The sequence below is a fragment of the Lissotriton helveticus genome, chromosome 10, assembly GCF_964261635.1.
Source record: "Lissotriton helveticus chromosome 10, aLisHel1.1, whole genome shotgun sequence".
Classification (NCBI taxonomy): domain Eukaryota; kingdom Metazoa; phylum Chordata; class Amphibia; order Caudata; family Salamandridae; genus Lissotriton; species Lissotriton helveticus.
Window position 1 is genome coordinate 939,526,753 of NC_136071.1, and position 26,954 is coordinate 939,553,706.

Sequence of the window (26,954 nt, forward strand, 5' to 3'; positions counted from 1 at the left end):
GGTATTTTTAGGGTTTAGGGTAAGTTTTCAGTTTTTGGGTAAAGGGGTATTTTTAGGGTTCAGGGTCAGTTTGGGGTTTTTGTTTTGGGTAAAGGGGTATTTTTAGGGTTCAGGGTCAGTTTTCAGTTTTTGGGTATTATTTTATTATATTTTGTTACTATATATATATGTTTTAATAAATAAGAAATAAAAAAATATTTATTTAACTTTCATTAATTATTTAATTATTATAAGTTAATTTAAGTAATTTTAAGTATATTTTAGTAATTAATTATTAATATTAATTTAATTTAACACTGTTTTTAGTAAATACGATATTTTTTACAACTATATTTTTGTAAACGATATTTTTAACTCGATATTTTTGTACTTACCTGTTTGTAGATAGAAACTCGATATTTTGACTGTCGATATTTTGTCAACGATATTTTTGATGGTCGATATTCTGTCCCTCGATATTATTTCAGTGATCCGAAAAGATCATTTGGGGGCCTCAGTATACCAAAGCTATGTACACATATTGGTCTCAATAAAGTCAATAGTTTATTGTATCTCAGGGCAGCTCCAGATCTGTACATAGCTTATTCATTCATGTATGCAGGAGAAGAAATACATGAAAAAATTGATAACATCATCAAAATGCACAAACTCAACATTTTAGACAGTAGGTTTCCAAGTTATGATTTGAATTTGTTAGCAACATATGATTGGAGAAAAAAATAATTTTAGAAATGGGCAAATGTCCCTGTCCAAGGTGATGGTATAAAATACTTAGCAAGTAATCCAACCTCAAACTCCTGGATCAGCAAGCATAACAAAATGAAAGAAAATCAGTACATAGCTGCGCTGATATTAAGAGCAAATGTTTTATATACTAGAGAAACCATCACTAGAGGAAGAAATCGTACATTTGCTACATGTAGGTATTGTAATGATGTTTGCGAAACAATTTCACATATTCCAGGCGCATGTCCTAAAACCAAGGACATTAGGATAAAAATACATAATACAATTCTGGAATTGCTCATTGATAGAGCAAAAACGTGTGGTTGGATGGCATATAGGGAACCTCATGTTAAGAATAATCAAGGTGAACTAAGAAAACCAGATGAAGTGTTTACCAAAAATGGTACAGCTGTAGTGATTGATGTTTCAATTCGTTATGAAAACTCACAGAATTCCCTTGAATTAGCATTTGAGAGTAAAGTGAAAGACTATCAGGATCTGTCACAGCAAATCAAAGATCTCACCAGATGCAACACTGTAAAATTTCATGGTTTTATCATTGGATGTCGTGGTATTTGGCCTCAATGTAATGATGTTGTTCTGGTTGATTTAGGTCTGCAAATGTCATTCCCATTCAAGAAAAATGTTTGCCTGACTACTTTAATGGACACTCTTAAAATGTGCCAAGTATTCATGGCTTATACTGAGATGTACACTTTCTTGCAGCACACATGCCACCCTTATAAAGCATATTGTTTTAATATATAGGTTTATAGTTGACACAAGATTTAGTATAGATGTGAATTTTATAGATGTGAATTTTTAGAATGTTATAGATGTGCATTTTCTAGTTAGATATGCAATTTGTAAATGTGTATTTTTATAAATGTGTGCTTATAACAATTTAGATATTGTGTACATCATATTTATTGAAATGTCTTAAATGATGAATAGGTCTCAAATAATTTCATTCACATAATTACCACACATTGATTATTGATTTCCTGCTAATCATATTTTAATTTCTCAGGACTGTTCGTAGACAATTTTAAATTGTTGGAATAGTACTGCAGGGTGTACTATCTCTGGCCTATACGTGATCCCAGTTCCAGTGAGGACAGCGTTCAGTGTGGCTGTACTGTGGAGTGAAAGAATGTTGTATTGTTGGAAGCCAAACCGATTTGAAGCTGATGGGCAGCATAATAACCCAGAATGAGCCACCGCGAGGTGGTACAGAAATAGCCAAATGCCTCGTCATCTAATTAGTGACTCGCATGAATGGATGAACAAGATTCCCACTGTCCCTACCTACTATCTAGCGAAACCAAAGCCAAGGGAACGGGCTTGACAGAATCAGCGGGGAAAGATTATCGTGTTGAGCTTGACTCCAGTCTGGCACTGTAAAGAGACATGAGAGGTGTAGGATAAGTGGGAGGCCCTCGGGCCGCTGGTGAAAAACCACTACTCCTATTGTTTTTTCACTTACCCAGTGAGGCAGGGGGGCGAGCCCCATGGGGCTCTCGCTTCTGACTCCAAGTGCCCGGCGCCACAGGTCGCAAGCCGCTCCTGGGACATTGGCAGGTGGGGAGTTTGAATGGGGCAGTACACCTGTCAAACGATAATGCAGGTGTCTTAAGGCGAGCTCAGGGAGGACAGAAACCTCCTGCAGAGCAGAAGGGCAAAAGCTCGCCTGATCTTGATTTTCAGTATGAATAATGACCGTGAAAAGCGGGACCACACGATCCTTCTGACTTTTTGGGTTTTAAGCAGGTGGTGTCAGAAAAGTTGCCACAGGGATAACTGGCTTGTGGCGGCTAAACGTTCATAGCGACGTCGCCTTCGATGTCGGCTCTTCCTATCATTGTGAAGCAGAATTCACCAAGCGCTGGATTGTTCACCCACTAATAGGGAACCTGAGCTGGGTTTAGACCGTCGTGAGACAGGTTAGTTTTACCCTACTGATGATGTGTCGTTGCAATAGTAATCCTGCTCAGTACGAGAGGAACCGCAGGTTCAGACATTTGGTGTATGTGCTTGGCTGAGGAGCCAATGGGGCGAAGCTACCATCTGTGGCATTATGACTGAACGCCTCTAAGTCAGAATCCCCCCTAAACCGTAACAATACCGCAGTGCCGTGGAGCCTCGGTTGGCCTGGGATAGCTGGCCCCTCTTGGGGGCTGGTGCATAGAGCCTCTCGCTTGGGGAGCAGAGCGCTACGGAAGGGGGCCACCTCCACCCCCCTTAGTGCACCGCATGTTTGTGGGGCACCCGGTGCTACATCATTCGTAGACGACCTGATTCTGGGTCAGGGTTTCATAAGTAGCAGAGCAGCTACCTCACTGCGATCTATTGAAAGTCATCCTCTGAGCCAAGCTTTTATTTCTCCCTGCGTGGGCGCCCACGGACGCCCTCCTCCACCACACCCAGGGATGGTTCCCTCTGCCACCGGGCCAGTGGGAGGGATGTGAGGGGGTAACGTAGGCCTGCAGGATGCCACCTCCCCTATGTGCCATATGGCACGGGGGCCACCATCCCTTGTGGGTCAGCAGGTTGACCAGATGGCATGGGCCGGCCAGGCCTCCCCTGCCCGCTATTCCTGCCCAAGTCGGGCAGGCAGGTGAACAGCAGCCCCAGGGAAGGAGCCTCCTGAGCGGCTGCCTCGGTGCACCCGGCCGCACCTGCCAGACTGCAAGGGCGACTGGGTACGGCACCCTCCCAGGCCATCTGGGTGCTGGGTCATCGCGGGCCATCTGGTCGCCTGGCTGTGCAACCAGATGGCCCTGCGTGCCGGGTGACAGCAGTACAAGAAAAATCGGCTCCCGGGCAGACTGTTTGGGAGAGGATGTGGCCTGGGCTTAACCCTCCTTGGTTCCAGCTGAGGGTAAGGGTGCTGGGGACAGGGGGTCCACCGGGGCCCGGGAGGCTCTCCCCGGCCTGGCTAGGTTTTGGAAGCTTGGCCCGGGCCTGAGGCTTGAACTCAGTCCGGCGGGCCCCGGGGTGCGAGAGTTCCCTTTCCTGAAAGCCAGCCAAGGGTCCAGGCATTCATCAAGGCCATGGGAGGCTCTCCCGGGCCTGGCTAGGTTTCGGAAGCTGGGCCTGACCTGGGGCTTGAGCCCTGTCCGGCGGGCCCCCGGGGCGGGAGCCCCCTGTCCTGCAAGCCAGCCCAGGGTCCAGGTGTTCATCGGAGCCAAGGGAGACTCTCCCCTGCCTGGCTAGGTTTCGGAAGCTGGGCCCGGGCCTGGGGCTTGAGCTCGGTCCACAGGGCCATGGGGTGCAGGAGCCACATGTCCTGCAAGCCAGCCGAGGGTCTTGTCATTCGTCAGGGCTAAGGGAGGCTCTCCCCGGCCTGGCTAGGGTTCGGAAGCTGGGACCGGCCCGGGGCTAGAGCCCTATCTGGCGGGCCCCGGGGTGAGGGAACCCCCGTCCTGCAAGCCAGCAGAGAGACTGGGCGCTGGGGACAGAGGTGCACTGGGGCCTGGGGAGGCTCTCACCTGCCTGGCTGCTTTCAGAAGCATGTACCGGGCTGGGGAGTGGGGGTGGTTCGCTCTATCTGTTTTCTGCCCACCCCTAAATGTGATGTACTACTGTTTTGGGTCCCTTTTTGGCTGAAGTAACTTTAGAAATGCAGATTGTGAATAGCAATGGGCTTTCTCTGTTGTGACTGGGTGCATGTTCCTCCTTAAATCTCAACGTAATCCTTTCTAAACCCCTCCTTACTACTTCCTAACCCCCCCCCCCAATTCAGTAGTAAGTGTGTCCCTTTTTCAGCCACTCCCCCTGGTCCCTCCCACATTTGCTAATAAAGCTCAGATTATAAATTAAGTATAGTGGTAAATAACACGTCAGAGTAAATTGCGTATGAATATACTAAATTGTCTGTTCACAAGTTGAAAATTGCATGTAATATTTATCACATGCACAAATACTGCATGTCTGTGGTCCATGTGTGCTATTTTTTGCATGTGCTATTTACCGCATTTCAATGTTTAAAACATGCAAAAAATAACAAGTGATAAAAATCAATTACAACAACTGTGAAAAAACACCTTAAAATACCTTCAATCAAAAGCAGGTGGTGGAAATTACTGAAAGTGTAATGAATGAAAAGAACAGCTGTAAACCAATACTAAATAATGAAAACCAAATCAATAATGCAAATAAACATAGTACATGCACTCTTTGAGCTGAAAAAATTAAAATCAATCGCACTCATTTGCACACAGGGCTAGACCTTCATAAAAAGCTGCCGACAGGTGAAGATCTCATTGGCTGATTGCATTCCTTAGTGCACCACAATGGATCCGGCACTGATTGGACACTATATCATGCTATTCCAGATTCATGTCCCTTCACAATAAACCATGCTGCATGAGGATGGAAATCAGGCCACCAATCAATGAGTGCAGCAATGCAGTATGAGGGTCATGATTGTCAGAATAAGCTTGGAACCCATAAACACAAGATATTTTAAGATTTAGAGAGTATACAGGCTCAATATGGCAACCTTACAAAACATATTTTTATCATTACGAATATCCTGGAGCCCTCCATCGGAATCCATTGCCATCCCCCATTCCTGAAAGTGCTAGACAAGCACCACAATGCAAATAGTAGGATTGGGACATGGCAATCTAAGTTAACCTTCAGAAAAACACTCCGCTAAGTGATGGATGCCTTGCAGAGAGTGTGTGAGCAGAATGTACAGTCGCTATGGCACCCAGACAGCCAAAGCCGGCAACGCTGACATCAATGATACAGCAGGATTTCCGGAAGTCCTAGGTTCAGTTGTATGGATTCATGTATGCTGGATGGCTTAATATAGACAGGAACATTTGTATTGCAAACTTAAAATGAAGCACACTATTAATGTGCAAATGCTGTGGGATGAGAACCTGATTTGACTGAGCTGCACCTTAGATGCCCTGGATCAAATCGCATATTAACCTGAGCTCAACCCCATGGTAGCTGTGGCACAGCACAGAGGCTTATCTTAGGGGCAATGTGTAATGTATTGTTGCAGCATAAAAACACTAATAAAAACACTAATAAAGTCAAAATTTAAAACAATACAAATCCCAAAACTAGTTAGAAAAATAGTGTAAAGTTTAATAACCAAAATTGCACCAAAATGACAAAAATCCAATAAGAGCAACTAGAGTTATGATTTTAAAAACTTTAGTGTAGAAATAGCACCAAGAAGCACAAATTGGCAATGAAATTCAATGGTTGCAACTGAAAAAGGACCTAGGTGCATTTTGATGCGGACCTCAATGGAGCACACGTAGGACACACTAACCAGGTTCGTCTCGGTCAAAGATTTTACCTTCTGACTTTAGTCCTTTAAGTATAATCCATCATGGGAGTGTAGGCAGATTAGTGCTTTAGTAGGATAGACAAACTAGGGCTCACATTGCTGACAGGCCACATAATTCATGCACAGAATGGGCAGCCATCTGAGGTAGACTGAGAAGCTTCAAGTGTACCAAGTTGGATGTCCCTGATATTCTGAGCTGTACTGAAGTAACTGTGAGTTGTCAGTTTATGTATCCATGCTAAATGGGATGGAGTAGTTGTCTACATCAGCTACCGAATAATGTTTTTACCTTGGTGATACTAATAAGGAGGAATATGAACACCTACAGTGAAACATCCCTGAACCCGCAGGGGGACACTGAAAACCTTGGCTAATACCCAGACTTTGTAAATGGCTAATCCCGCAGTGCCCATTATGCCGTGACGCCTGTTTCTAGCATTTTAGCCCTTGCTTACATGGCTTTTTGTTATAATGACTTTTAAAAGAACCGTTAATTCCAGAAACTACTGGAATCCGTAGGAGATGTAGGGGGGAAGTCCCTGCACATGACACTGATAGTGCATACTGTGCCATTCTTTCATGTGTAATACAATTAGTCCCTCTTGTGTGCTGACCTCTGCCAAGTCCCTGACACACAGATATGCGACATTACAAGAGTTTTGTTAATTTTCCTTGTTTAACCCTGCCACAGCTAGTATTTGACCTATTGATCAAGTTTCCAGATACATGTTCATAGAGGTACAATTCTGATTCTTGGCGTTGTACTTCTCTTCCTCAATATTGGTTCTGTATTTGTGCTGGAGGTTGCAGGTCATGGTCACCAGCAGTCATTTTTGGGTACTGGAACTTATTTTGTTTCAGACTCATCTAAAGCAAGAGAGAGAAAGACAGAAAAATAAAAAAGAAGGAGGAAGAGAAGAATAGGAAAACAGCGACATAAGAAAAAAGTGAGATTAAAATGAACTGGCAAAACTAACATAAAGGTACAGGAAGAGTGAGTCGTGAGGTGTGGAAGAATGAGTCATTAGGTGGAATCGAGGGTATATAGCATTGGTATTCAGTTACCACTGTATTCAAAGCACCTGAGGCGGGCTTTAAAGAAACATATGGGGCCCTGCACTTTTTCTTTTTTTACAAATTAAGCACTGCTCATTTTCCTCTTTTACCTCCATATCTCCTCTTTTCTGGAATCCACAAAGATCAACTGAAGCTGTGCCATGTCACACCACATTATTCTGTGCTTGGCATGGCTCCCTTCTTTTGGAGCATGGTATAGTTTCCATCATGTTCGCTTTGATATATATTTTGACGTTTTTTGTTGGAAATTACATTAGCTCTATCATTTCCGTTTTTTGATTTGCATTAAGACCAAATGGGCATTTGTAACATTCAACATAGAATAAAATTTACATATATGCAGTGACTATGCACTCTGTTACACCATCAAATATATATTAAGCTTGTAAAATAATTTATTTCAGCACTCCAACTAAAATGGGAAATACCAATCAAGAACAGAAACAATTGAAAATGTATGAACAAAAGCGTTGTGTGGTGGCTTCTAGTGACGCAGTGTGGCTATACTTTGTTTGCATTTAAAGACATACTATTGTATAACATGCATAGTCATTTACTAAATATATTAATGTACAATTACATATGCAGAGTGACAATATTGTGACATTTACATTAACAGTTAACTATAGTTAGAGTGTGGTCATCCCAAGTTAGGGCCCGATTTCGATGTCGGACAGACCTGAGCCCATCTGACATCGATTCGGTACTGGGACCGACCAACCTCCTGTCAGCGGTCTCAACCCAGCAATTAGGATGCGCTCCTACTCTTTACAATTGGAGCATGCATGCATAAAGAGAAAAGGTGCTGTTCATCCCTGAAGCCTGTGACAGGCACCTCAAGGTCATGGGGGTGCTACTGGGGGCCCCCAAAGTTGACTTCCGACAGCCTTTCTGTGTCAGAAAGGCCGGCACAGAAAGGTTGTCGGAATCCAAAATTATAATCCCACGGCAGAAAGAGCCACCTTTGGGATTACTGGAGGCTTTCCGAATGGCAGACAGGCTCTCCGAGTCTGCCGGAAGCCATTCTGAAATCTAGTTCGGCTTCCTTTCCGACTGACTGAATCCAAACAGCTGATTACGATGCCCTAGGAACGACTTCAACTAAGGGTCGGGCTGTTTACTGCGGCATCGTACTCGGCTCCTAAATTGGGGTTTTGTAGGCTCAAGCTGGAAGACTCCATATTAAATTAAATGTTTTCTTTCTTCCTGTTGCAAATGATTTTTTTTCCTTCCCACAAAGAATTACAGTATTCTCATTAATTGTATTATTAGTGTTGGAATTCTGTGTGAAGGTCATTGCTGTAACATTATATGGGACTGACAGTGAATCTCAGCACCTGTGTGAGAAGGGGGCAGGTGAAGAAGAATCCTCCCTTGCGTAACTTATACAGAGGTCACAGTGTTGGAATGTATTATTCAGGAGAACCGAATTTTAAATTAATGTGCCATTTTTATTGGTTCTTTCTCCGTGGGAACTGTGCAATGTTTCCATTTTTGTTGATTCTCTTGTTTTAATTGTGTTTCACTGATCTTAACTAGTTGGATTTTTTTCTGCTCACCTTTGTAAGCAGATGCCTTTCCCACTCTTGAGACCCAATGCTCATTTTACTCCTTCTCATAGATATAGTGTCTCAAGCAAGTACATTTCTTCTATCCCTGACTGGAACCTTCAATCAGTTCAATTTGAGCCATTATATTTGTAGACACTTGCTGCTTATGAATTCCAACCTTGGCGACAACTGTAGGTTAGCATTATGGAGTCTATCTTCAGAGAAGCAGAATATGGGTAGATTTGCCTATTCTGTATTTAAATAACTTGACTTTACATTTTAACTTGCTTGGACTGTATTCACAAATGCTGTATTGAGGTTATTATCAATTTATGATTAAACTGATTTGTTTTGATGTTGTAACTTTACTAATGTGTTAGTAAACATTTATAGTTTTCAAATTCCGTTCCTCTCTAACGTTACCGTGGGGCAAAATATGCTTCACTGTCACTGAGATGTTGTTATGTTTGATGCTTTAAATCGAAGTTTGAGAAAAAGACCCATCCAAGTTGGTATCGCGGAATTTAGAATTTGCACCACATTTTCACAGTGCAAACACAATCTTTTCATCCCACGATCATCTCACATTTCTAGATTGGTATATTGTTGCTTTAATAGCTCAAATATTTCGCAACGCCAATTTCGGTGAAACAAAATAAGCTACAGGCAGTTTATTGCTCGACATTTATCTCCTCGAATGTTTTAGTGACTTTTACAATATGAATCGGGAGCACATCATTTTGACTACAGTTATCATCAGTATTCAGTATTTGTGCCTTTATGAAATGGGACATTTATGGGTCTTCTCTGGAAGTAAATGTCCAAAGAAAAATTATAGTTTATCTGACAATAATACGGATGTATGCTTGGAAACTGAAAAGCGCAATAATGGAAACAGCATCACTGGTAGAACCAGGAGTTAGGTTTGTTATGTACTGGTAAAGGGACATTTAGGATGTGCCTCAACCTTTAATTATATTTTGAGAGAGTGAGTGTGCACTAATGTGCTAGAATTTCAGAGCTGTATTGCACAGCACACTATTCATTAGGCCCAGCTACACAGGTCACTGCTTATGATGTCACGGTGTAGTATGCTATCTATATGATTTATGATTTGCGTTTTCTTGTTTTTGAGTAGCCCTCGACCTCCAGGGTCAAGTGTGCTACTCCCTACTGCTGTCTGATAGCTCACCTGGCACTGTTACTCTACCGCAGTCCTCGAGCCGTCTCGAATCCGCAGCCTGGGTAATTATTTTCCTTTCCTGCATTTTGTATTTTGCTTTTGCAATCTGTATTGCCGACATTATCATTGTCTTGTTTTATTGCTTCTGCTTTTTTCACATTGTAATTGTTGCATTATCATTTCATTGCTGCCAGATCCTGCCATTTTCTTGCTCCCTGCCCTCCTGCCTCCCTGCCAGCCTCTCTCACCTCCCAGGACTTCTTATGGATGATGCTATGCTGCCACATTGCTGGTGCGCCAAAGGTAACCCCATCTGTGCCTGGACCATGCCAAGTGCCAGGACCCCTGGCACTTCCACCCTGCAAGCTACACCACCACAGACCTCGGAGTCCTGGACCTCGGATGCACAAACACACACTGCTGATGCACAGCCTCATGCACCACCAAATGGCCATTCTCCTGCCGACACTGCAGCTTCATCTTTAGCACTGAAGCAGCCAATCACACTAGAGACACTGCAAACATGACCACATACACCATGTTGACCGAGACCACCACAGCAAAACTCTAGTGCATTCTACTCATGATCACTCTGAAAATATACCACAGACATCTAGGACAACATCTCATCCCTCATCCCGGACAACATCTTCCTCACTGAAACTGGCTGAACCCCTCCTCTACACCAGACATCACCATCGCCATTCCTGAAGGCTACAAGATAAAACACCAGGACTGACCCAACAAACGCGGAGGTAGAATGACCATAATCTACAAAGATACACCATCTGCTGCATGGCATGCCCAGATGACCATATCCTCGATAATGGAACACTTCAACTTCCAACTCCACACAGATGGAAAAAGCACCATCAGAGGCACCCTTGCCTACAGACCACAAGGACCACACCCAAGCTTCTGCAACAACATCTCGGACCTTATTGCAAATGACTCTGAGCACTACATCTTCCTAGGGGATCTCAACTTCCACCTCAAAGCCCCAAGTGATGCCAACACCACTGACCTTGTGGAGAGCATGAGCAACATTGACCTCAAGCAGCTTGCTACCAACCTCACCCACATCAAAGGACACACATTCTACCCCATTTTCACCTCCAGCAATAGAGTCAAGTACAACCACACCACACAACTAACCTGGTCCGACAACTACAGCATTCACATCACCATTGCAGGACCCACCAACTCCGGCACAGAGCCCCCCAGGTCCATGCGCAGAGACTGGAAAATTATATCAGAAGACCAGTGGAACAACGCTCTCTGCTCCCACCTCCCAGACTCCACACTTGACCCAGAACAAGCAGCTAAAAACTTCGCCCAGTGGATCACAGAATACACCGACACAATTTCTCTCACCAACAGAGCCAAGTTGAAAGGATCAACCAAAAGAGCCAGCTTGTTTATCGAAGAACTGTAATCTTCCATGGGCAACTGCCGGCTACTAGAAATCAATTGGCGCATCAGCAAAAAGGTGGAAGACCGCACCGCCTTCTGGGCAGCACCTCCTGAAAGAATCTAAGAAGTTTGCCCGAGCAGACTGCATTGAAGCCAGCACAAACCACAGCGAGGAACTCTTCACCTTTGTGAAGGAGTTCTCCTACCCCACTGCCACCGAGAATGACATTACACTCTTCTAGGAACTGTGTGACAACCTTTTTTATGTAACTACACATTTCATTGAGTTGTCAGCATACCAGATGGGTGCAACCCAACAGGGAAACTACAAAGGAATTGCATAAGTTAGAATCTCTAGGTACATCGTAAAAATCCTGTAGAGTCTGCGGAACAACTGACCAAGAAAACAAGAACCCCCCACCCCCTCAATACGCACCAAACAAACTTAAAAAACATGACAGGTACATGATTTATCAATTTCCTGCCACATATCATCAGTGACAGTTGACTAAACAGGTGAATTACTCACAACCAGTTGTTCAATGGGATCAGGAGTGGTAACTGGTGACACTAGGAACAAGTCAATACCTCTGTAAGCGGCCCACCGAGACCAGATCTTCTTGTGCTTCTGTGGGCACCCTCTCACCTGGAAAACCACAAATTCAGCAGACATGCCTCTATCTAACGCCTTTTTCCAATTGGTGACACTGGGCAGGAATTGGTCCTTCCAGTGCTGTGCTATGTCTCGCTTAGATAATCTAAGGCCCAAGAATAAAAGGTGTCTCTTATATCGGTTCCCCCCAATGCCATCTATACTATGTAGAAGCGCTAATCTGGGGTGTATCGGAATATCCCATGCCAGGACGTGGCTCAAACAAGATGACACACTGGACCAGAATGACTGAACTCCTGCGCAGCCCCACACCGTGTGTAGAAACGTTCCATCATCTGCGCGGCAGCAGAGACACATAGGAGACTGGATTGCACCCATTTTCCATAACCTATGAAGAATGTAATATACCCTGTGGATGTATTTAAACTGGATTAGTCTGTATCTGGTGGACACCCTCTGCCTGTATCAAACAGCTCACACCTACAAACACAAACCCGAACACCTGCTCACCCATGGGGGCCTCCTCACCACGCAAGACAGAATCTCCATCATGAACTCCGAGCACTCGGAAGCACCCATGGACCCCGCCACCACCACATCTTCAACCTCAGAAGCAAGACAATCGTCGACGAGCTTCACAACGTCCTGAACACTTTCAACACCTTGGCATCCTTCCCTAAGGACTGGAAACACATGGAAGTGAGGACCCTCCTGAAAAAACCCTCTGCCTACCTAGCTAAACTGAAGAACTACCAGCCCATCTCTCTGCTCCCTATCCAGAAAATGACCTTGAGAAAGCTATCAAACAGCAACCCACCCAACATCTAGAATACCACAACCTCCTGGACCCCTCCCATACGGCATTTTGATCTGATCACAGCACTGAGACAGCCCTGATCGCAGCCACGTACGCATCAGGGCCCACCTGGACCACTGAGAAACAGCAGCCTTCCTCTTCCTGGACTTGTCAGCCCTGTTTCCCTTCAAATCATGAGCAACAAACTCCACCACATCAGGATCTAGGAAAATGTTCTCAAGGGGATTGCCTCATACCTCACTGGTAGAGACCAGAGGATCCATTTCCCACCATCGACCTCAGAGGCCAAGAAGATCACCTGCGGAGTCCCCTAAGGATCGTCCCTCACCCCCACCCTCTTCAACACTTACATTAGTGTCTGAAAAATGTCAGCACTCCGTCCATCATCTCCTTCTGTTTGCTTAGTTTGCCATAAGTTGTCAGGGTATGCCCAGACGTGGGTCCCTTACTCACTTGGTCACTAGATTCCAGCTAGCCTGGCTGATGAGGGGTGTTACCCTGAAACTGGTCCCAGGATGCTTATTTCTGGTCCAGGGAAGATCTGGTTTGGCAGTTGGGTCTGGAGTGTTCCCATGAGGAACAGGGTCAAGACTGAATTGCATATCGCGGGTCTGACCTGGGGTGGTGAAGTGAGCTAAAGAACGATGATGGTTTCAACCCAGATCTAATAGTGACTGGGGTTGAGTGTCTGAAAAGTTTCAGCCCTCCGTCTATCATCTCCCTTTGTTGGCCCTAAGCTAAGAGGTAACCATGCTTACAAGAGGTTCAGAAAGGGACCTCTCACTTTAAAGTTCACATGAGAAGAAAGAACCTGAGAGTAGAGGAGATGCTCAAAAGACCCAGCCTAAAAAAAAAAAAAACTTTTTTACTTAGAGACATTTTACCTCAACAAAAAGTGTTGCATCTTATGATACATGGAAGCATGCAATCCTCGTATAATAGCCCATCTCTAAGAGCTAAACGTATGACCAGACAAATACATAAATTGGTTGCAAATTGATCACCAACTTTTTGCAACCTGTCTCCGACTTTGCAATGCAAACAATGTAGTAATGGGTCGCATCGCAAAATCTCCAGTCACAGGGTGTCCCAGAATAACCTGTGCACCGAATATTAAATAGGCAGGTCGCTATTGCAATCCCCTGTAATTGGTTACAAAACAAGGAAAGTAGCCTTAAAGAACAGCAGATCAATATCCTCCAGAAATTGAAAAAAAATAGTATCATAGGAATTGAGCAGGGCCAGATCAAACGGAGAGGGGTAGGGGGGTGGCGGTGAAAACAGAAAAACTTGGTTGAATGACACCATGAAAACAGCAAAGATATGTCTCAATATTGATAACAAACTTCATAAGACTTTGAAATAATCAGTAGAGAGTGTAACAAAATAAGATGTAGAGAATGGAGCACAATTAGAAGTTGCCAATATGCTAGAATCGTACAGAAAGGTGAAATTCAATGGTCCTTTGAAATATGGAGTGCCGATTGGCCAAGATCTTTGGGCGTTCAGACCTGTGTTGGAAGAGGTGTGGGGAGATATAATAAATCTAGAGAATTCTGGTCCATAATAAGAAAAGGCTGTGGTTCCATCGTAACTCCTACTCCAATATCCATTGCTGAAAACGTTTGGACTCTATTTGTGACTACATTATATGCTCCGAATGGTGTTATGGAGGATATATGTAAGTCTGGTCCTAATAGTGAGCAAAAAATAATACTCCCTACTGAAAAAACCATAGCCTCAGTGATAATGAGTATGCGATCTACCGGAGCTATGGGCCCTGATGAACTACCCATGTCAATAATTGAGCAGGATGTCACTTCTTGGAGTAGGATTCTTCTTCCAATATTTCAGGCTTGCTTTTTATCAAGAACTGTCCCCGATTCTTGGAGGGGAAGTATATTAATTCCGATATTTAAAAAGGGTGATCGGATGCTGCCTTCTAACTATCGTCTAATAGCTTTATTAGATGCAATAGGGAAAATTTTCGCTAAATGTCTTTTATTGTTAATTATGGAATGGGCAGAAACTTACATGATTTTACCAAAGGAACAAACAGGTTTCCGTGAAGAGCATGGAACGTTAGATAACTTGACATTATTGCAGGTGATTACTGACAAATATGTATGTGTCCGTGGTGGTGGCGTGTACGCCGCATTTATTGACTTCTCCACGGCGTTTGACAAAGTGGATCGTCCAACGCTGTGGAGAAAGCTGGCTGTGTTGGGGATGCCAGGATACCTACTCGAACTGGTTAGGTCCCTGCATACGAACACATGGTGTATGGTGCTACAAGGAGGAGAAAGGGGCCTTACCTCTCCCATCCCCTCCCAGAATGGGCTTAAACAAGGGTGTATATTGGCGCCCATATTGTTTTCCCTGTATTTGGCCGACCTACCATCCTCTATTTCTGCATGTGAGGGATTCGCTCCGATAATTGGAGGGTCTGCTATATCTATTTTAATGTATGCAGACGATATACTTGTTTTAGATTTGACCCCGAAGGGTTTATCTAATCGTCTGCTTGCATTGAACCAATTTGCAGTAGCACATCATATGAAAATTAACACATCGAAAAGTAAAATCATGTGTATTTTTGGTAAGAGAAAATGTAGGTCAGGTAGTTATAAGTGGTTTATCGGGGGACAAAAACTCGACGTGGTTAAAACTTAAACCTTTTTAGGTAAAATAATATCAGCGAATCTTAGTGAGAAGCCCCACATCGAACATAACTCTCGTAAAGCGTTGGCCCATGGTATGGGGTTATGTTCGTTATATAATGCCACTGGGAAGAGACATTTCTCACTTTGTTTGGAGGTTTTTAGAGCTAAAGTCCCATCTACTCTACTATATGGAATCGAATTAGTAGAGTTGAAACATTGAGGATTTCTTCAAAAAACAGAAGGAAAGGTACTGCGGAAAATTTCATCTTTGAACAATGCATGTTCTACTTCTTCATGTAGGTTGGAATTCGGACTTCGAAGTTGTTGGACACAGGGGCTGGTCGCACTTGTAAGATGGGTAACCTGTTTGGCGAGAGGTAAACCTGGTACCCTAAGAGAACTCATTAAAAAGGAATTATTGGGCAATTTTAATGATTTCTCTTCTTTAGTAAAAAACTTTAGGAAAGCAGTAGCCCTGTTAGAGTTGGATGAGAGTACTTTATTTTTACTCTCTCCTCTAGAACTAAAAGCTAAACTAAAAAGCGCATCGTGGGAATTATGTTATAAGTTGGACACCCTTGCCCAACCCAGATTAGAGGATAGGGAATTTCCTCTAAAAACATATATCCCCAAGCAGACACAACAATATCTAATCTGGAATATCCCCCATGGAGTTCGTAGACTATGGTACCTTTTACGACATGATCTGCTCCCTCTTAATTCACTCCTAGCAAAGTGGTATGGGGGATCCCCTTTATGTAATTTTTGTAATAACGCTGTACAAGATCGTAACCACGTTTTGTTTATTTGTCCTGTATTACGCTCTTTGCGCCATAAATGGTTAAAACCTGTTTGTTTACAATTGGGAATTGTAAATGTTAAATTGTTCATACATGCACTTTACTGCCCTCCAAATGAACTTTTCTGTTGTAGAATTTTTAAATATTTTAAAGGGTTTTTAAATATTTATTAATGATGACAGGGCGATGTTGATGATTGCTTTATTTAAAGTAAAGTCCACATTTGTAAAGCGCACAATCACCCGTAAGGGTCTCTAGGCGCTGGGGGCCGTCGGGAAGATTAAGCGAGCTATTGCCCAGAGTCACATGGTGCTGGGCTAGCCTGCCGCCGGAGCCGGGGATCGAACCGTGGTCCCCAGATTCCAGCGTCAGTCGCCCTGGCCGCGGCGCCACACCTCTTCCTTTACTGATAACTGTTGTGTTTTCTTCTTGTTGTATGTTGTTATCTTATTATTTTCTCTGTATAATGGTCTGTCTAATTTTATGTGGCCCTCATTGAGAGCCAAAACATAATAAACTTTTTGACTTTGGTTGACTTTGGTGTGGGGAGAGAGGCACTTTTTATGCACCTAGTGGTCTTGCCTAATGATTCAGGCATCCTGGTGTGAGATTCAGAGTACATTACAAACCATCACTAGTATCCACCTTCCATTGGCACCACCCACAATTTTTGGGGAGATCTGGGGACTGACAGGATCTTTCTCACGACAACTCGGTAGGGCTGTCTCATCTCTCATCTGCTTCTCGTGGCCTGCCTGTGCTTGGCACAGATAGGGAGGCATCAACTGCTGACTTTACTAAACCTGAGGTTGGGGAAGGTTTGACCCTTATATGCAATGGAGAAATAGACCGCTATTCTTTGAGACCGAGTGGCCAAGTTCTATGGCGTCCTTTCGCAACCCACATTAAGCGTCTACAAAGAACAGGGGGTCTACATGCGACAATGTCCAAAACATTTCGTGCATCTGATATTCATATTATGTCCTCATCCGCATCTGAGGAAGATTCCGTAGAAATATAATTTTCAAGTAATGTCTGGGGGGCAATCTGTAGTTTTGTTTCTTTTTTTTGCCATTGGCTATGGATTTATGTTTTTGGCAAATCTATCGTTTCTGCGTGTGATCCTTTCCTCGTCTTGAAAATGTACGATGTGTCACGTTTATTTGTTTCTTTAAAAGTGCAAAATATAATTGTAAAAAAAAAGTGCATATTAATAGCGATTTCTCACACATAAATTGGCATGAACCATAATGGAGGATGTGTATTTAGGAACCTTTTAGCCAGGTGATAGCTGCTTTCATCATCGTGCAACCTCGATATAGGATGAAAGGGAAAACCTTGGACCAGAGTGTGGTAGGTTGGTGGTTCGAGACTATCAGCCAGATTAATCAATGTCCCGATTTGCGAGTCCTTAATAGCGATTATTAAGGAATCACTATTAAAGACTCGCAAAACGGGATTCATGTAGAAATCGCAATATTAATTGCGATTTCTACAGCTTCCTTATTTGCGATTAGCAAATTGCTAATCGCAAATAAGGATGCGATTTCAAGGGTGCCAGGGGTGCCCAAAGGACACCCTGTTGCACCCCTGAAATGTAAATGTAGACTGATGTTGCGCACACACATGTCCAAAGGACATGTGTGTGTGTAACATACAACTTAGAAAAATGCACTAAAGTGCATTTTTCTAAGTTTTCGCTATTTACCACTAAGTCAGACTTCACGGTAAATAGCGGCCAAAAATAGCGATTTCGCAATTCAAAAATGGTTCATGAATTGCATTTAAGGAATCTCAAATAGAGATTCTTTAAATGCAATTCCTCGCAATTTAGCGATTTCGCAATTTGCGATTTTTGCATTTGGGGTGATGAATCCCAAATGCAAAAATTGCGCTCGCAAAGGCCCTTTCCGAGCCGATTTTCCGTTGATGAATCTGGCTGTATGTTCGGAAGGTGTAGAACTGACCCCAATTCAGATGTGGCATGATTGTGCCATTAGAGTTTAGGAGTGATTTTTATTTTATAATGCTTATTCCTCTTTGGAAACAAGAAGTAAGTAAGATCTGTAAATTAATGTTAACATGTACGTGTCCCAAGGTGTACTAACTGTGGATTAAGAGTGATTTCTCCTAAAGACGTCTGCAGAACTGAAACTGTGTGAGGTGGAAAGGACATGTATTTACCAGCTGACCGTAATTCAAACTCCTGGCAATTTATGGTGAGAGAGTGGAACTTTGGACGGTCCGAAGCCAGGTGCAGACAATGCAGTAGCTTATTTCAGATTAAGGTGAGAAGCGCTTGGGTGCATGTTATTGTCAACATTGAAATCAGTACTTGTGTAAGTGGGTATATGAATTTTAAATTTGACTCTTGTTCTTTATGAGACAGCGATACTTAGTGGTTCTTTGGTGGTTATCTTTTGAACTTAAATGTTGAAATTGAGCCTTTGATATCAATGGAAATGGCGTCAGTCACCAATTATGAAACTTAGGGCCTAATGTAATTATTGATGGATGCCCTGCTGCTTCACCATGGGAACAGAGTAATTTACTCCATCAGCATGATGATGGCTCTGTCTGTCAAATTTATAAATGACTGCCAAGCAGGCGGTCATTTATAAAACATTGGCAGGAACTGCCATCACGCGCTTCCTGATAATGCATATCGCCCTTTGGTGCGGGGCTGCATCAGCATAACGCAACCCTGCACCAAACAGTTTTCTTTTTTTATTTTTTAAAAGAATAACCTGAAACTGGATTTGTTTTTTGAAAATAAAATAAGAAGTAATGCTCCCTTCGCCATGGAAGCCATCTCCCATGGTGGGAGGAGCATTATTAGCTTTCTACTGTCCTTCACTGACATGTTTTGCCTGGCGATAACAGACAGTAAAAAATAGCAAAATTAATAGCTTTGTCATTTACAATGCCAATAGTTTTAACTTTCGCAAATGTGACACCTATAGCATTTGTAATGCAATATGTGTTGTATTTACGTGACTTAGATGTATTGATATTACAAATAACAATGGCTTTTATTTTTCTTAATGATTAATACTTAAATAAAAGTTATTGTTATTTATAATGGTAATAGCTTAAACTTTTGTAAAAAACGTTTGTGAAGATTATGTTCAGTGTATTTTATTGTGACGAAAATCCAAGAACAGAAGTGAAATATTAACATCGTTCAGTGACATTTGTAATAAAGCTTGAAACATTGAGAGAACATATTTGAACCAGTTGTTGTTGAATGGTTGCACAGATTGATGCTGTAATGGCGCTGAGTGAAGTTGTGGTGGCGACGAGTGATGCTGTGGCATTCATTGATGCTGTGGTAGCGCATAGTGATGGTTTGGTGCCCCTGAGTGATGCTGTGGTGGTGCTGAGTGATGCTGTGGTGATGCAATAGATAGAGTGAGGGCGATAGATAGAGGGAGGGCGATAGATAGAGGGAGGGCAATAGATAGAGGGAGGGCGACATATAGAGGGAGGGAGGGCAATAGAGTGAGGGAGGGCGATAGAGTGAGTTAGGGCGATAGATAGATAGAGTGAGGGCGATAGATAGATAGAGTGAGGGAGATATATAGATAGACAGATAGATAGAGTGAGGGCGATAGATAGATAGGGTGAGGGTGATAGATAGATAGATAGATAGATAGAGTGAGGGGGATAGATAGAGTGAGGGCGATAGATAGATAAAGTGAGGGCGATAGAGTGCGATAGATAAACAGATAGAGTGAGGGCGATAGATAGACAGAGTGAGGACGATAGATAAGTGAGGGCGATAGAAAGATAGAGTGAGGGCGATAGAGGGAAGGCGATAGATAGATAGATAGATGGATGTATGTCGTTACAACGCATGCTTTTTCCACGCATGCCTTTACAATGCAGGTTTTACAACGCAAGTCGTTACAACGACTTGCGTTGGGGGCGCTGGATAGTGAATAGTTTAATTTACTATTCCAACTCCAGTCCCCGTGGATAGTAGGGAAGGTTTTTGATAGTAAATTAAACTATTCCCTATCCTACAGCGCCCTCCAGCGCAAGTCGTTGTAACGACTTGTGTTGGAATTCCTGCGTTGTTGCTAACGCGGGATTACTGGTTACTAATTATCTTACCAAATCCCATTTCCTGTCGACTGAATCGTTGGTACCTGTCTTGAGTAAAAGGTAATCTCGCAGTAAACAATCAATTTAAGAACTTACACCACTCTAAATGACCACTGACCAAAATTAAGTTTTAAAGATTTAATATAAAGTCAAAGATAACTGAAGATACAAACTTCTCAAAATGAGATTAAGAAGATAAATCGGTATCACTATGAACATGAACTTTTTGAATAATCTGAGTCTGAAAAACAGAATAATAAGTACAAGCTCGAAAACCATCAGGGTTGCTAAAATGGATACAAGTTGCAACCTCAAAGTCATTACAGAAAAGAAAAATTAAGGTTAGTCTGTCCCTACACTACACTAAATGACATCCCTACTTAGCAAGATCTTAACCCTCTAGGTGTCAGCCGTGGTGACTTCCTAAGAAGATCACGCACTTCTCTTTGTCTCTTCTCTGATAATGGGTCTCTCCTGATCAGCCTATCTGCCTACCCATCCGCTTCCTTAGGCTCCCAAAATCATCTGCTCTGCCCTCCTCCCGGGTCACTTTCCCTAATACCAAATCACATTTCCAATAGAAACGCCCCTTGGGACGCCCCTCACGTGGTACATCTTTGCGCGGTAAAACTCCATGATGGTACTCTTGAAGACCCTCGTTATAGTTGACCTTGGTTCCCAGGCTCCTTCTTCCGTGCGCTGATACCCCCTGAAATTCCTGGAAACTCCTACAGGCCTGCGCAAGGCGCCACTGAACAAAGTCCCTTTCATTCGAGCTGATTAGGACCCTCGCACCTGCATACAGCTCGTCCTGCAGTGGGCCTCAAATTCCAGACTCCACCATATCTTTAGTCATAAAACACTCTCAAAGCTCTGTGCTGGACACCTCGCGACCTCTTCTCTAACGAGCACATGACGATTTACACGACATGACATTATCTCCTCTGGCCTACTTGATTTACATGCAGCAGGTCCCTGCACTCTTAAAACGTTAACTTGATTTAAACAGCAAACATTCTTAACTAGCATACGTTTCTAAAATAACACATCTATAAAGCATATACTTTTAACCCTAAGTTCAATAGTACATTTGGAAGAACCATGTCAACCTTATCTCACATTTAATTTAGCAGCACGTTCAGGTTTGCTGTGAATTGCCCTAAGGCCTACACATAATACTGGATTTTCAAAGTTACATTTAATTCGGACATGATTCTTTTAACATGAGAACATGAGGTTTTCACATATATTCTAACATTTCTACATTAATCTCACACCGTTATAATTATAGTTACTCTACTTAACATTCTATACATTTCACTACTGAATATAAACCACTCGTGTGCAAAACATGTTTAAACTAACTACGTGCTTGTAAATATGGCGTACTTATACATTTTTTCAAACTTGTGCTCTCTCAGTCCCCCCTTTGATGACCTTTAGGGGTCATCATTACCATGACACTAAAAATGTAGAACCTTTTAAAGTGAAGTCAGGACAGTGCCACCTCTTTTCATACTCTCTAATGCTTTCAGACTCTTATATTGAGTGTCCTGCATCGCTGTCAACTCTTCTTCCTGTTTCTTCATAGCTCTCTGTAACCTATTTGCTCTATAACATTGATACAAACGCACCAATCCCCACAAAGTGATTACACAAATCACAATTATGATGATGGGTTTCAATATGTACCAAACGATACCCTTTCCTAAGTTGGCAAACCAACTTCCAACTTTACCCATTCCATGACCTACTTTTTCCCACACATTTACCTTTGCTAGGTCCTCAATTTCGTAGTGTATGGCAGTGATGTTTTGTATATACTTCTCTAGAGGCTTTGAATTGTCTGGAATGTAAGTACAGCATTCCTGTACCTTCAAGGCCCTACAGACTCCTCCCTCTTTTGCTAACAGAACATCTAAAGCAAGTCGGTTCTGAAGAACCATTGCCCTAATCGATTGCATCTCCCCCTCTATCAACATCAAGGATCTTGCAGTACTGGCAGACAGTCTATCTACGACTGTAGCTAACCTCCTGATCTTAATGTCATTCATTATCAATCCTAAGAAAGGGAATGCAGCACCTATTACATCTCCAACTACTTCTGCTGCACCCAGCCCTCGCTTCCATCTAGTTGATATTTCTTTCTTAGGCGTGTCTAAATTCTCAACATGATATATTTTAGGGAAGACAACAGCCAGATAGCATGATCCGTACCAATTATCTGGTAACTTCACATAGGCATATCTTCCACATACAAAATATACATTTGGTATTGCTTGCATCCCTTTCATGAAGTTCTTAGAGTAGTACTCCAATTGAAAGGCATGTTCACAATTTACTTGTCCTACATAAACGTTTTCATAATAGGAGTAACTCCTGTGAATGCACAGTTTCCCCCGTTTCTCCTTATCCAAAGCAATTGGACCAATACTACCTTTTCGTTGTTGTGCCCTTTCCTCCTTGGTCCAATCTGTTTCCCCTTGTCCTGATGCCTTCAATATCTTCTGCCTCCTGTATCTAGTATCTACCTGAGCTATAAACTTTTTCTCAACTTCTGATATTTGACAAGTCAGATTGTTGATTCGAGCATGTGAAGTATCTAACGTTCTCCATGGAATAAACCATTTGTGTAACCTGTCTTCGCTTTTGTAGTAGTCCCATTTGTTCAAATGCTTGAAATTCGGAACCTCTGGCAATGTCGAGTCGAAATTCGAGAAGTAATACTCAAATCCGTCTCGTCCATAAAACATACTTAACAATAAACTGCACGTTATCCCATATGTCAACGGGAGATGATGGTATTTGATACCCTCCTCCACCGAAATTGGTAATTGCATACAGACATAGCAATCCTTTACCTCCATGGCATCAACATATTCATAAAGCAACTTAGCATAAGCATTTGACTTGTACTTCCCCTGTGACTCATCCATGTGTAACCTTTTTACTTCTGCATCTAACAACGCTTTGTCTTTCTCATTGATGTTTCCCTTCTCCTTAATAATGGTAGTTCTCGGTGTTGACACTCCCTTATCCTCCTTAACTGTGGTTCCATCCCCTTCGTGTCCCGCTAGGAATGAAACAGTTACCACTAAAATAATAAGAGAAACCACTACTCCTAAAAATGTAACAGCTATACATTTTGCCCTGCGGTTCGGGTTGCCAGCCTCCATGTTCTCAAACAGTGTAGTTTTCGACTTTCTTCCAGCATTCACTTCCTCTTCTTTTCAAACAAAGTCTTTCTCTCTTGCAATGTCTTTCTTGGAACACTTGGAAGCTTGACAATTTGTTTCCGCAAAACAGTTCAAAGTCCAGTAATATAGACAACCCTAGCCCTTCTCCATCCGCTAAAAGGAAACCCCTACCATTTTTTTTTTTCTTCTTCCACTCGGCGCTAGGTTATCTTGCAACAATTTACAATTTCTTTTCAAAAGTCTTATTTTCGTCTGAAGTTATGTATGACTCAAGGAGTGACACTACTTCTTCATAAATGTCCATCCGAAGTATCATTCCCTCAGGTTCTGGACAGTTCGTACCACAACATGGAAAGTCAACTTTCTCTAGGATTATTCTCCTTATTTCGCTCAAGACAAGTGGACGGACGAAATTGAGAGTTAGCGTTTTTTCAATTTCCAATCCTGGTACTATCAGTTCTATATCCACAATTACAAAGGGGTCCGTTCTAATCAAGATCACTTTCTTCACCTTTCCAGATCTGCACCCCCTTGAAGACATTCGCAATATGATATTAGTCCACAACAATAAGTGCTCCTAGCATTTCTACTACTCGCTCAAGCATTTCCAAACGAAGAAGAGTTCCCTCCAATATTGGATATCGTGAACAGCAAACTGGAAACTCAACTGTTTCTAAAATCAACTTTCTTATTCCACTCAGGAGAGCAGGATGAACGATGTTGAGTGTCAGCAACCTTTCGGTCTCCGCTCCTGGCAGTAGAAACTTTATTTGCACTGTGATGATCGGGTCAGTTCTGATCAGTTCCACTTCCCTGATCCTCCCTGTTCTGTGTCTCCCAGACATCTGCAACAAGGTAGGTCCAGTCGGGAGTAGAGTATCTTCTGCTAGGCACTCGCACCCTACTTGATCTTCTAAGACCCTCCTCGGCTTGATCCTGGATATCTTCTTCTGGATCTGAGTCTTCGGATATAGGAGTAAGCGTTTCTTCCTGGGCCGACCTCAAACTTAGCCTTCTTCTCCTTGTTGGCCAGGTGGCAGCTCCAAGCCTTATTCTCCTATTCCTTGTCCTCCCACTTGGTTCTTGATCGCTCCGATACGGATCTGAGTCTGAGTCGTATTCACTTCTGCTCTCTCCTTCAGTTGCGTCTTCTGTCTCACTGCCGTCCTGCCTTCGCTCTTCTTCTGAATCCGATGCGTTCCCAACTTCTTCCGACACCTCCTCAGCTGCCTCAATCCCTTCTTGCGACTCTTCTTCCACTTCCGGGCTTTCGTCTGGGATGGGAGCTGTTCCTTCTAGAGGTGCTGGAACTCTTCTAGTATGGGATGCATGGATCCAATTTGGCAGCCCCCCGCACTTCACCGCGGTGTTCGTGATCAGGATTACCTGAAAGGGCCCACGCCAGCGAACATCTAGGCAGTTCTTCCGGACGTGCTTTTTAACCAAGACCCAGTCCCCTGGGTTCAGGTCATGACACAGGTTCCTCGCTGCTGGAACTTCAGCCGCATGCACCTGAAGGGACACAGAATGGATGGCGTCAGACAGTCCTTTACAATAATCCAAGATCAGATCATCTGTAATATTCAATAGAGCAGTAGTTGGAACTGTAGGAAGTCTCATGGCCCTCCCCATCAGGATCTCGTGGGGAGAGAGACCTGTCCTCCTATCAGGTGTGCTGCGCATGCTCATGAGCACCAATGGAAGAGCATCTGGCCAACTCAAGGATGTGGATGCCACTACTTTAGCCAATCTATTCTTCAAAGTGCCATTCACTTGTTCCACAATTCCTGAAGCTTCTGGTCGATAACTACAATGCAGCTTTTGATCGATATTCAGTGTGGAGCACAACATCTTCACTATTTCGCTGTTAAAATGTTTTCCTCTGTCCGATTCCAAAGAGGCAGGCACCCCGAAGCGCGGTATCAACTCCCTGAGCAACAATTTAGCCACTGTGAGTGTATCGCACCTACGTGTAGGGTACGCTTCAACCCATCTGGAAAATACGCATACAATCACCAACACATACCGAAGGCGATTGACTCTTGGCATTTCAATGAAATCTAGTTGCATTCTATTGAAAGGCCCCCCCGACCTCCCAATGTGACTCAGTGTGACTGGTGTTCGTTTGCCTACGTTCAGTTGTTGGCAGGTAACACATCGCTTACATACTGATTCTGCTGCTATTCTGAATTTCGGGCAATACCAAGTCTGCCTAAAAACTCTCATCATAGCATCCCTTCCTAGATGTACTGGACCATGTATTTCTCTCGCCATGGGATTAGCTAATTCTTCAGGTAACACAGCTCTCCCATCTGCTGAAACCCAAAAATCCATTTCACTTCGCACACAGCCTGCTATTTCCCATGCCTTTTTCTCTGTTTCAGGTGCGTTCTCCTGCATTATTCTTAAATCCTCCCAAGTGTCTACAGTTTCTAACATCATACTTAATTCAGTCTTTTCTTCTGCACCTTCTATTTCCACCTTTGAGAAAGAATAATTTTGTTCCGCACAATAGCGTGCGACTTCATCAGCATATCTATTACCTTGTGACACAAAATCTGTATTCTTAGTATGAGCTACACACTTCACTACTGCAATGTCAACAGGACCTTGTAATGCTTCTATCAGCAATCGCACAAATTCTCCATTTCGAATGGGCGAACCAGAGGAGGTCATGTAACCCCTCTGAGACCACAACTGCCCGAAATCATGAACCACACCGAAACCATATTGGCTGTCCGTGTAGATGGTGACTCTCTTTCCATTTCCTGCTATGCAGGCACGAGTTAGGGCAATAATCTCTGCTACCTGTGCGGAATGTACTCCTTCCAGGCAAGCGGCTTCCACAACTCCAGTAATGGTACAAACAGCATAAGCTGCTCTCAACCGACCAGTATCGTCTCTTAAACATGAGCCATCAACAAAGTAAATTTCATCGGGGTCAGACAATGGCTCATCCACTATATCTGGTCTGGGTTTCGTGCATAGTTCAGTCACATCAAGGCAATCGTGGTCTTCACATCCTTCGCCTTCTATTACCGAAGGTAATGGCATCAAAGTAGCAGGATTCAAGACAGAGCATCTCCTGAGAGTCACGTTTTCTGCGGCAAGTATAACTTGCTCATAACGCGTGAGCCTGCTATTGGTCAGATGCTGCGTCTTCGTCCTGGTCATTAACAATTCAACTGAATGCGGTACATACACCACCACTGGATGTCCCATTACAATACTTTCGCTCCTTTCAATGCTGACACCCGTTGCGGCAACGGATTTGAGACATCCGGGCAACGCTGCGGCTACTGGATCTAATGTAGCCGAAAAATATGCAACTGGTCTACGGGCATTACCGTGGGTCTGTGCCAAGACTGACAAAGCACATCCCTCTCTCTCACAGCAATAGAGTGAAAATGACTTTTCGTAATCTGGCATTCCCAGAGCCGGAGCACGACATAAATCGTCTCTCAGCTGTAAAAACGCCACCAGACATTCTTCAT

General features: G+C 43.2%; 1 pseudogene; it reads left to right on the forward strand.

The window, feature by feature from the left end:
* The first annotated feature begins 2,074 nt into the window (after positions 1–2,074).
* Positions 2,075–3,104, forward strand: LOC144786490 (28S ribosomal RNA; annotated as a pseudogene).
* The last annotated feature ends 23,850 nt before the right edge of the window (positions 3,105–26,954 follow it).